Source organism: Lottia gigantea, assembly GCF_000327385.1.
Source record: "Lottia gigantea unplaced genomic scaffold LOTGIsca_172, whole genome shotgun sequence".
In the NCBI taxonomy this organism is placed as follows: domain Eukaryota; kingdom Metazoa; phylum Mollusca; class Gastropoda; family Lottiidae; genus Lottia; species Lottia gigantea.
The window spans coordinates 148,647-160,757 of record NW_008708171.1 but is presented as its reverse complement, the minus strand read 5'-3'; positions in this window follow the sequence as shown (position 1 = coordinate 160,757).

Here is a 12,111-nt window from a genome sequence, read left to right as displayed (position 1 = left end):
TCTATTTTGACCTTTATTGACTCTTGTTGACCTATATCTTTTGACCTGTATGATGTAGAAGCTTTAAATTTGGGATACTACATAACATTCAGAATATCAATTAACCTATGCAAAAGAAATTGAGGTGGGCGTAGCACATCCGGGTTAAATTACTCATTATTGACAATTTTCACAAGGGACTTAACTCGCAACGTATACATTTGTTCAAAATGGGACTTTGCATGCAATTACTTCATCCGTTGAGCCACGTTGTCTTAGAAGTTCGATTGTTTCAGCTTTATAGTTCAAAAAAAGGAACAGGTTTTGAAAATTCAAAATTTTCAATTTTTGACCTTGACCTTTTTTGACCCTGATTTTTGTAGGATCAAAGGTCATTCAAATTGGTTATCTATTTATACTTTTATATTTGCTGTCCTATCTCAACTTCCGGTTTTATAGCCGTATATATTTAAAAATTTTGATGACTTGTATCTCGTAACCTTGACCTTTGTTGACCCTCTCCCTTTCAATGTTAAATGTCATTGACCTTGGCTATCTTCTGATACTTTCATTTGTGAGGTCTGTCTACTTCCGTTATAACAATCTTCCAAAGAATTCTTCTCAACTTTAGACTGCTCTTGCGCGTGATGTAATTATCGTAGAAGGTTGATTTTTTCAGAGTCTTTTGCAATTTGCTACATTTGCAAAGTCCCACTCTGTGCCACGTGTGGCTCTAGTTATAATTTTGATTCAATTTGTTTCTATAAATGTTTTATTGTGTTTAGCCCAACAGGAATATGAGCATTATTAGATATTTGAGTTGTTTTATGTAGTATAAGTTTTACACCAATACTTTATATTTCTCATATTCTTGTGGTCATGCAAAATAAATGACATTTCACACCATCAAATTGTTCTGATATGTTTGACGGATGTGGGGAGTTGGGTGGAGGACACAAATAAAGGCAGCCATGTTATTTGTTTTTTATATTATATTTAGGCAAACTGCATTCGAAATCAAATTAATATTGTAAAAATTTCTTTGATTCAAGCTGCAAAATAGGCCAATATCTTACATTACTGTGTATTCTGAAATGTCTTATGTGCTTGAATATTAAAGATTAAAGCAGGTTATTATATTGATTATTATCTGATATGAATTGGAAAGTAGCGGTACTCCAATAAATACTACGTGACTTGTGTTAAAACATTACCTTCCCATGATAATATAGACTAGACTATTCACTAGTTTTCTCATTTTTCCTCTAATATTTGTGTTGATCCGATTGAGAGAGAGCTGTAAGTGATGTCTGCAGACAACATCTTAAATTGTTCTGTGATTTCAGCTTTTTTTTTATGTTTTTAGAAACGACTGATAATGATATTCCGGAAGTCTAACTCAAGATATAATGATTTGTGCACCATGTTGCAATGACTTTAGGTGGTCAGGGACAGCGTGCTCTGTCACACTTTACAAGTCTTAATAATATGTAGATAAATGCATGTAGAATTGCTGGTATTGCTTGCTTAATATGCATGATGATGTGACCACTAGATCTTACAGTTAAACTTAGAAAATAATTTTTTGTTTAAAAGTTTTATTCATAAAGACTGGTACCACTCCCACTACAGCTAGAATATTGCAATCATTATCTCTTATATGAAATACAAATATATAACTTAATTTGCATTCATAAAGGATATTAAAAATTTGGTTCAAAAACCACTGTCACCAATTGGTGAATCCAGGTTGAGATATATTATCAAATGTTGACCACATTCAATTTCAAGATGAAATGAGATGTATGAGAAATCCGTATCTCAGAGCAATATGTGACTGACTTATCATTCATAAGTCTTTTGAAGAATAAATCTGAATTGATCTTCACAGACACAACTTAACATTAACTGGAAATTGTTCCTTTATTAAACTCTATTAGAAATATTCCAAACCAGACGACAAATATTGAATTATGGGTAAGCTGATCACTCTCAAAATGAGGTTCAACTGTCTGATATACCAGTATGTAAATAGAAATGAATATTTGTAAATTCAACTTCCCTTCAATAAAATTATAAATGTTAACATCAAACAAAACCTTTTACATGTTCGTATTAGATTATAAATCTCAGCAAATTTTGGGAAATAAATTATGCCTATGCAAAGACATTGAATGTAATACTTTCTAAGAGATTTCTCCAAAATCATGATGCTGTTTTGTCAAGATTGACAAGGTGACCTATCTGTTTTCGTAGCATACTTCTTAGATATTGATTGACTTGGGATGATATTTGTTAAGTAGATTTTGTCAAAATGTAGTTGTTTCCCTTTGAATGCTCTAATTGACTAAATGTACATAAAAAAAAAACATGAATATCATATTCCCCTGTCAACATAGTGAGTAATATTTCAAAAATTGATTGGTAGAATAAAGTCAATCATGACCTAATCTAATAGCTAGCTGCTATTGACCTCAAATTAACCAATCAACTTAATGTGAATCAGGTGTTAGATACCTGCTGTGGTGTTGCACAGATTAGGTTGGTTGGTTATTCTTTCATACTTTGGAAATCATGTTATTGCCACTAGTGTCACGAACCTATCATACTTGCCCATATGTTCATGACATATGATTGATTACAGCTTGAATGAGGCATAACAAATATTTTTTCATTGTCCACTGATAAAAATCTTTTTCTTTTAGGTTTTGTTTTAGCATTCCATCCTGTTATTCATTATGATGCAGAGTAAGGGATATCAAAAGTTCAGTTTTTATATTTTGTAAACAGGTACACTGGATATGTGTGTTAACAGACTCTATATTTCCTTTAACTTGAATGAATTATTGATTCACAGGATGACCTAGAAACACAAAAAAAATCTTAATAAACACTGATCAACTCATTTTTACACTAAATTGCCGATAATTATTGATTACTGATTGGTTGATTACGTTTATGATGGACAGTTAAACTAGAGGTAAATTATTGCTGTAAGATTCATTGATAGTACTTTACCATGGAAGCAAATTTTCATCAATTTCACTGATAATTTTATCTTCACATCAACAAATTTGATGAAAGCTTTTACATAAATTATATGCGATGATTGTATTTTTATTTTAGACTACCAAAGATGAAACAATATTATTTCTTTAGTTTTATGGTGGAAAAAGGGAATGATTTTAATGTTATAGTAGTTAATCTGTGTTCGAAAAGATACTACAGTATAATTTTGTTACAACTCTTGATATTAACCAAAATTGATATATCTTGTGTTCCCAATAATAAGGCATGATTTTTTAACGATTCATACTATTGTGAAGCTGGAACTTAAAAAGAAAAGAAACAGATCTATACTTTACAAGAATAAGATCTTAGGTTCATAAAGGATACTTTCTGCCAGCTGGTCCTTGGACAAACCTCTTATTATCTGCTGCAATGACTGGAATTGTGAAAATGACTTATTCAAGGTACTTGAACTATCACACACCAATCAATGCTGTAGTGCCCTGACTTCAATAGACTTTCCAAAATGATTACTCCTCCTTCAATAATTTTAGTTATGAAAAATATGAAAACCGGTACGGGTATAACAAAACACAAATTTATATATGCAGTATTGGACTGACTTATTTGAATGTCAATAGATGAAAGAGTAAGAGTTAATTAGATAAGTCAGTCAGATATTAATTATTTAAGTCAAAGAGACCTGACAATTAATTGCTTCTTTTCTCATTTATTTTTCAAACTAAGTCATATAGGTCTGTATATAATCAATATGAAATTTAACACATTGACTGTCAAATATCTGAATTTTTTTGATATGGCAAAGCTGCATTGCAGTAGGAATATAAGCAAATATTGCGTCTTGGTCATTTTCTTGAACTCAAATTGGTGGCCTATTTTTTCATTCATATCCACCAGGTTTGTGACATAGATATATTAACTTCATTGAGGAGCCATTTTATATCGGCTTTTCACATAATTTGCAAATATGTAAGCAGAGAAGAGATAGTAGGAATGTAACCTGATTATCTACTGATTGGCACCTCAGGTGAATAATTGACTTGGCAAATTATCATCATCTGGCAACCTTCAGTGTTATGTTCAATCTGTTGCTAAAGAATAGTTTGATCTATTGGTTTTACATTTTATTCATAAAAGTATGAGCATAAATGATAAGAATTAAATCAAAATGTTCAAGTATATATTATTAATCAAATATGATTTGTATATCAGTTATCAAATTTGGGAGTCATTGAGGGAAAACATTTAACAATAAGTCAATAAGTAAGAAAAGTATAAATATTATGTAAATTATATTTAAGTTAAAACAAATTTGAAAAATTGGGATGAAGCAAGCAGAATGCTCATGAAACCCTATTCATGCAGATTAAATCTCAGTGGATACAAACCGCTGGAAGAAGATTAAGCCAAACCTTAACGATTATATTTGATAAGAATCGTGTAATTTCCGACGCTCATTTTCTTTGCTTAATGATGCTATTTGTTAATGGGAATCTCAACAAAAGATATCAATACACCCATTAACAAAACCTATTTATTGCATTGATTATCATTCCACATTACTAAGTAGTTCCAAGTGGCAGAAGACAGTTTTTAAAACTGACTGAAAGGAGAAACTAGTGATCTAGTTCCTTGTGTAGAGTTTTAAGAACTCGGTTTCTTTACTTGGATGCAGTGTTTTGGATTACAGATAGTTTTGTGCATTTGAGCTTGTCTAAATAATGCTTAATAAGAAAGTGAAATTTATGTGACCTCTAAGCAAAATTGTAAGTTTTCAGAATTCAATTCCATTGTGAAATATTGCATTTGGAAAAATAACGAGCATTTTATTTGTTTATATGAAATTTCAGAATAAGAATTTTGTAATAAAGTTCATTTTTAGTTGGTGACAACTAGTGACCATCAAAACAACAAAAGGTCTGTAAAAGTTCAATTTTATTGATTTCAATGTCAGTCTGTTTGTGACTAGATTGTTACTTATGTTCTAATAGGACTTTCTTCATTTAATCTTTTGACAGAATAAATGTTTGAAATTAACTAACATTGGTCTTGATCAGGTTCCTAAAGATAATAATTTTAACAAGATAGAGAAAGTTTAATAGTTTAAGATAACTGAGCACACATTACATGGCATTGAGAATAAATTCTGCATACCAATCTCAGTTCTGTTACAGAAAGGGAATATTTTGTGTGTATTGCCAGAGCTTTGCATGTTTTGTTGTTGTTTTATCTAAGTAGTAGTAAAGTGTTTCATTTGGTTATCATGTATTTAATCTGAGGAAAGCAATCAGGTTATTTTCAAGGTATTTGATCTTATTGAATTATATTAAAACTTATGTTTTCATGCGCTTCCACTTGCCATACCCATGTAAAATCATACTTGTTATAGAGCCTACCCAACATATGAAAACATTTAAAATTACTTGTTTTAACATAAAATGCTTGATGTGCTAAGTTAAGATGGTTGATTTGAATAATCCTCACTAGACTGGATGTGTGATGGGATTATAGAGAGTATATGATAATCTGATTAGAGAAAATGATTAATGATATGATTAGTTTTGATGTTTGTTTTATGAGGTCTGGTTTTGAGAATCTCTTGAAGGTAAAAATCGGTAAATCTGACATCTGAGGAGAGTTTATTACTAACAGACTTGTATTATTATCCAATCAAATCCTCTTAAATCATTATATTATGGGAATGATTATTAAGTCGTCTGGAGTGAAAGAACTTAACCTTCTTTATACTTTTTTTTCTGTATATTTTTCTAGTTCTCATAGGTTGTCACATGTCCAATTAGTAAAGACATTTGAAAATAATAATAAAATCAGTCCTTACCAAATTCAGATTATTACTTTAACCTGAACACAGATTGTAAATAAAATATTATAGAAGCTTACACTGAGCATTTTTATACGCCCACATGAAATATTGCTGTCACCCATGTCCGTCGGTCCCTTCGTAATCACCCAAGGATGAACCCTACTGAAAATCAGAAGAATCGAAAAATATTTAGTTTGAGTTATTGCCCTTGTTCTTGAAAACGGCGTTCAAATTTTAGCTCGTAAACATTCAAGATTTTGAAGAAACTTGACATGAGTGTTTGTTATCAACCAAGGATAAACCCCATTGAAAGTTGAATATTTCATACTGGTGATTGTTACTGTACTGCTACATATTTTTATTCAAAATCAAAGTTGCCAGTGGGCGTATATTACCTTGCCTGGCAAGCTATCTTAACCGCCCCTTTACCTGTTAACCGCCCCTTTACCTGTTGCTTTGGTATTCTATCATGTAAGTACACGATCACTAGAGTGGCTGCTATTGTTGAAAAGGTTAAGAGTGATTTGAAATGACATCTTTTCTTCTGAGCAAGTCCAAGGGTAGTTAACAGTTTATCAAGGAAGTGGAATTTCTGGTGCAATTAATAATTATTATGGTAGGGTGCAGGAAAGTCACCAGTTTTCTTAGAAAATACTTATGTTAAAATTACTTGCTGATAATCAATATAATTCTCTGCTGTTTCTTTGAGAACTGCCATTGAAGCTTACAATTAAATCTGGGAGAATTTTCTTTACATTCCATTGTATCCTGAAGCAGTCTGAAATAGAAATATTGCAGTTTGATCTCTTACAGTGAGAATATTTACATTGTGAAATCAATACTATAATGAAAACTTTCGAACATGATGAAGTAAGTTAAATCCATAGTAAAGACTTGTAGAAAATATTTCTTACTTTTTGTGAATTTAGTTTATGATCTCTAAGCAAACTGTTTGCTCCCTATTTTATGTTTTGAAGAATTATAAGCTTAAAAAAGAGAAAGTAGGCATAAGATTGATTAAGCTTACTCAGTCTACATTTTCATTATGTAGAGCTATGCTTTGTTGTTTATGATCGCTTTACTTCAGTTATGCAGTTATGGCTTAAGCTTATATTTCAATGGACATTTGGTTAGGTAATTCAGCCATGAAGATCATTTCTACCTTAAGCATTTGATTTGCAAGGAGCTTATTTTAAAGAAATAAAGGAAAAATTATGTTTAACCCAAACCATTAATTACCTATAATGCATTCTCATGTCAGTTGTATACTGGTATGTAGAGGGAATCAATCATTTAATATCTACTGACAAGAAGATGTGAATATTCCAAAGTGATTTGACTTGCATCCTCTCATTAAAATTAAAAAAAACGAAACTCACTGGAATATTCTAGCGGATGACCCTTCTTTGCTCAATCTGTTTTAAGTTGTACTTCACATAAAGTGCTTTCAAACACGATAAATATTCTTATGGAAATTAATTCATGAACCAATTGCTTGCAGTGGTACAGGTTCTAGGTTCATTTTGAAATGATAATAATTATTTTAATAAACATCCTAGATAGTGAATAATTTAGGGTTTGTAAAATGTGTTACAAAGGTTCCACAGATATATTTATCTGTAACACAAATATTCATGTACCTGATATATAACACTAAGTATTGAAATAACTCAACTCTAGTTAATAAAAAAATGAGGATATTGTCAAGTTTCATCTATATTTAAAATGATTTTTCAAACAAGATCAATCTAGCTTCAAAGCTGTTTAAGAGTTTTATCAGATTGGAATGAATTTAAACCTGTATTAAGGATCGCTGTAGTTTCTGTATGGGGCTCCTAGTTTAACTATCTTGCCTTAGAACCTAATATCTGATATCTAAACATTTAAACAATTTGAAGGTTGAGATTGAGGATGTTCCTGGATGATAAGGTTTGATTTAATATTTTGTCTTGAAATATCTCATTCTTTAAGTTTGTCATTTTGCATCTTGTGGTGTATCTTTATTGATTTAAAATTATCATTTTATGAAGACCAGGCTTTCTGTTTTTATTTAAAGCTTAAACCATGGCTTTTATGTTTAAGCATAATGGAAAAATTAATATTATTTTTATCTATTATTTCTGAAGTATTCACAAGACCAAATAGTTGAACAGAATAAGATGATCTGTAAAAGAAGGCATTCGTGGCCATAGCAATATTATTGATATGATATTATTGCAGTTTTACTTACAAATTTAAGAAACGCCTTTTGTTTTCTGTTTGCTATAAGAGATGGGAATTTTCAATTCTGCACGATCAATGTGCATTATGTTGTTAATATTGTTTAAGCTTCTTAATGATTCAGTTTAGGATAATCTTGGCGAAAACCAGCCACCTGAATTATTCTGGTTAAAATTATTTGATTTTTTGGAAACTTCTTAATCAGATCATGTTTTAGACGTATTAAAATCGTGATTAAAATCCGATTAATAAAGATTTGTCTGAGAATTATTCTAGAAGGAATTGTTAACATTTCTAATCTAAGTCTTAGTAGATAAAAACCTATTTCTGATCATGAATACAAAGCATGACCTTGTGACCTTTGTAGAATAACAGGATTTTGATTAATCCCTGTTTTTGTCTTCCAATATATTTTAGTTCCTCAAGCAGGATTATCTTGTGTAAGACCTTGAACACGTTTTGTTTTTATATCCTTTATTTCTTTAATTGAAACAGATAACAGTAATATGTTAAAAATGGGTTCCATCTTCTTGGATTAACTGAAATTAAGATCAAAATCGACAAACAACGACAAAGATAATAGAAAGCAAAAACAGACATGAAATTGATAATATGATAAAAAAATATCCAACTAATAAATATTTATCTTTTCATGAAGAAATATATTCATTTGATTATTAGTGAATTGATAAAGAAATATTCATTATTCATGTAATACATAGAAATATTCATTATTCATGTAATACATAGAAATATTCATTATTCATGTAATACATAGAGAAATATTCATTATTCGTGTAATAAATGAAAATATCTAACATATAAATGTTCAATTTGAATGTGAAAAATTAGATTTTCAAGAATCCAATTTGTATTAGCTCATTTGTCTTTTCAAGAAGAAATATCATCTTCAACATTTAAAGATATAAAAGCTTATTTAACAGGAATTTACCAAATAATCATTTGGTAGAGAAATACCCACCTTGAATTATATTTTTATCAGAAATATCCAGTCTCATGAATATCCAACTTGAATATTAATCATTTAATAAGATGTAATATGTTTTTATCACCATCAAGATACTGAGTCTGACCTTTGTGGAATAATAACAAGATATTTGTATTCTGTTGTAGAGACTATTTTGATAACAATAGCTATATAAATGTAATGTTTATGTGGAATGGAAGTATTTTAGATTGAATAGCCTTCAGTGATGCTGGATAAGTTGTATAAATAAGAAGCTTTATAAAATATTAACCAGTTTGCATATTGACAGGATTGATCTAGCTAGTATTTGGAGTACAATTCTAGTGTTGCAAATTTACATAGTTTATGTAATTTTAACCAGTGGAGGCGGATGATCATATTTTGTAGTTGTTGTTCATCTTGTATGGAGGTGTGCACTTTTTTAATGTCAAATTTTGGTTAAGAACTTTGCTGTTGTCAAGATCGCAAATGAAGTAAAAAAAAAAAAAAATGAACAGTCTTTTAACAGAATTGTCAAATCATTTGCCCTCATAGATAAAGATTAAGCTCTTTATTCAATAAGTACATCAAGCTTATTTATGTTAAAAAATCTTTTTCGGACAATTTGTCACAACTACCATTTTGCTAAGAGAGAAACCTACAATGTGATAATGTGTAAAGATGATTGTATCAATGTTTGGGAAAGTTAATTCAACTGGACAAATTTTACTGTAGAAGATGCAATAATAAATTGGTTTCATAACAGTCATCAAAATGTTGGGCGAGAAAGAGGTAAGATATATTGATATTGCATTACTTTGATGCTTGCATTTTAAAACTGTGATTACATTGCCCAATCTCAAAGGCAAACGCAATAAAAAAATGGACAAAAGCAAATCCTATCTAAATCCTTGACAAATCCAAAAGTCTGACTACATATGTCTGCCAGCTCAAACTCAATACACATAAGTGCAACAGAGATTCCCCTTTATGACGTCATTACTCTCCCCATATCAATACCTTTTACATTGATTGTTTTGCTGCAGTATACAGATACATGGTTTTTTATCTACAGATACAAGTTTTTGCTTGAGTTGTGCTTAAACACATTTGTCATCACAGCTTTATGTTTTTAGGATGCGTCTAAAAGGTTTATGGCACCATGATATTTTGTTTCCTGTTTTCTTAAACGCTATTTGGAAGGTTAATTTAAACAAAGGCATATTTGTATAGAAATATATTTTCTACTTCTTCAGACGGTTTCAACTAATATCATTGAGCCATTATAAAGTCAAACACAAAAACAAGATTAAACTACTTAATTAACAATAACAATCTCCATTTTAATTAACTCTTTAACAAGTTCAGTTTGATCCAGTGGATACCTACATGTGTCAATAGCATATTTTAGAAATAAGGGGATATATGTGTAATCATAGGGTGCTTATTTTTAAATTGTTTTATCAGCTAATAGAGGTCAATTTCAGCTGGTAGCCACTTTCATAATAAAGACCACCATTTCCCCTACAATTCAATAAGGCATACCTTGTTTTTTCCCACTGCAGATTTTACCATTATTATGCAATGACAATACACTAGACTTTCAGTTATAAGGTAATAGATTGATTTTAATCACGAAAAATGATGCTGAAAAGGAACGCTATCAATAGTAAAGTAAATATTTAGCTTACTTTGTTATATCTTTGTTATCTACACTTCCACAGTATACATGAAAACAAAATATCTTCAAGTCTTAAAGTCTACTGTCTGGTCTTCACATATATACACTTTATAAAACCAGCCAAAAATATTATATTATAAATATTATTACCCTGTGACTTGTGATATTTCAAGTACGAGTTTAACCTTTGAATTGTTAAATTACAACATTACAAATAAGAATTGAATTTTATATTATTTTCCGTATGTAATATTTGATTGACAGACTAATATTGTATTCTGGCTTATTTAATTAAATTATAACACCAGCAGCTACCAATTCTCACCATGATGGAGAGCAATATTCCAGGGTTTAGGTGTTAAATTATGAGCCAATATCACTCTATTTGACAATTAAGTTTTGTACTTCTACTTAATTGATTAGATCTTCCATATAGAAATTACTTGTTCCTGAAACTTTGCTTTCAGTAATTTATTCTACACCAGTGATGTGGTGTCTTTGTGCATTTTTGGAGAAAAAAGTATTTCTGATGGCTTCTTGTAATTTTGGTATAAGTTCTGTGCTTCCTGAAAAAAATTATCTTTGATCCCTACCATTATATTTCTATATATGATCCACACAGACTTGCTGAAATTGGACAGTAAAAGACTTGGAAATGTGGATTATCAATACAAATGGTACAATATCATGTTCACAATTAATAGAGACAGCTTTACCATTTCAATAAGTGGACGAATGTGACAAATTGAGATTTTCCATGTGCTGGATTTGAATCTTTTAAGGCTCTAATTTCTGAATTAAATAAATTCACATATTGATCAAGATCCAAATTTTGGTTCAATGTAATGATCTATTTTTGGTTCAATATTTGTTTAGAAATTATATCTGTTTACATTATCAAGGTTTGGTTTGGTACAAATTTTGGTCTTTACTTGGCTGAAATCACACTATAAAGATTTGAAGAGTAGAAACAACACAATAATGAAAAATGGATTAAAAAAAAATCTTGAATGTATAAAGGAAAATTTCTGAATTAATGTGTTAATTGTTTAAATAGTCTCGATCTTGTTATTCTGAAATTTAATGTGAAATTTTCCTGAAATATGGTGACAATTGGACAAAATATTTTTAAAAATGTGTCAGATATGCAATGAATGGATAACACAAAAACTGTCAAGATTATTATTCTGAAAATGTGTGTTTGAATGTATACAAAATTTTCAGATCAGTCAAACTAAGTGTGTTTTCTGATTAAACATACAGTTGTTAAATAATATTTTTTCTTCAGTTTAAGAAAAACAGAAAAATCAATTCTGAAGAAATAAAGGAAAAAAACTTACTGTTAGTAAAATATAAAATTATTCTAATTGATTAATACCAATCTAATAATTTGACATTTATTCTGACTAA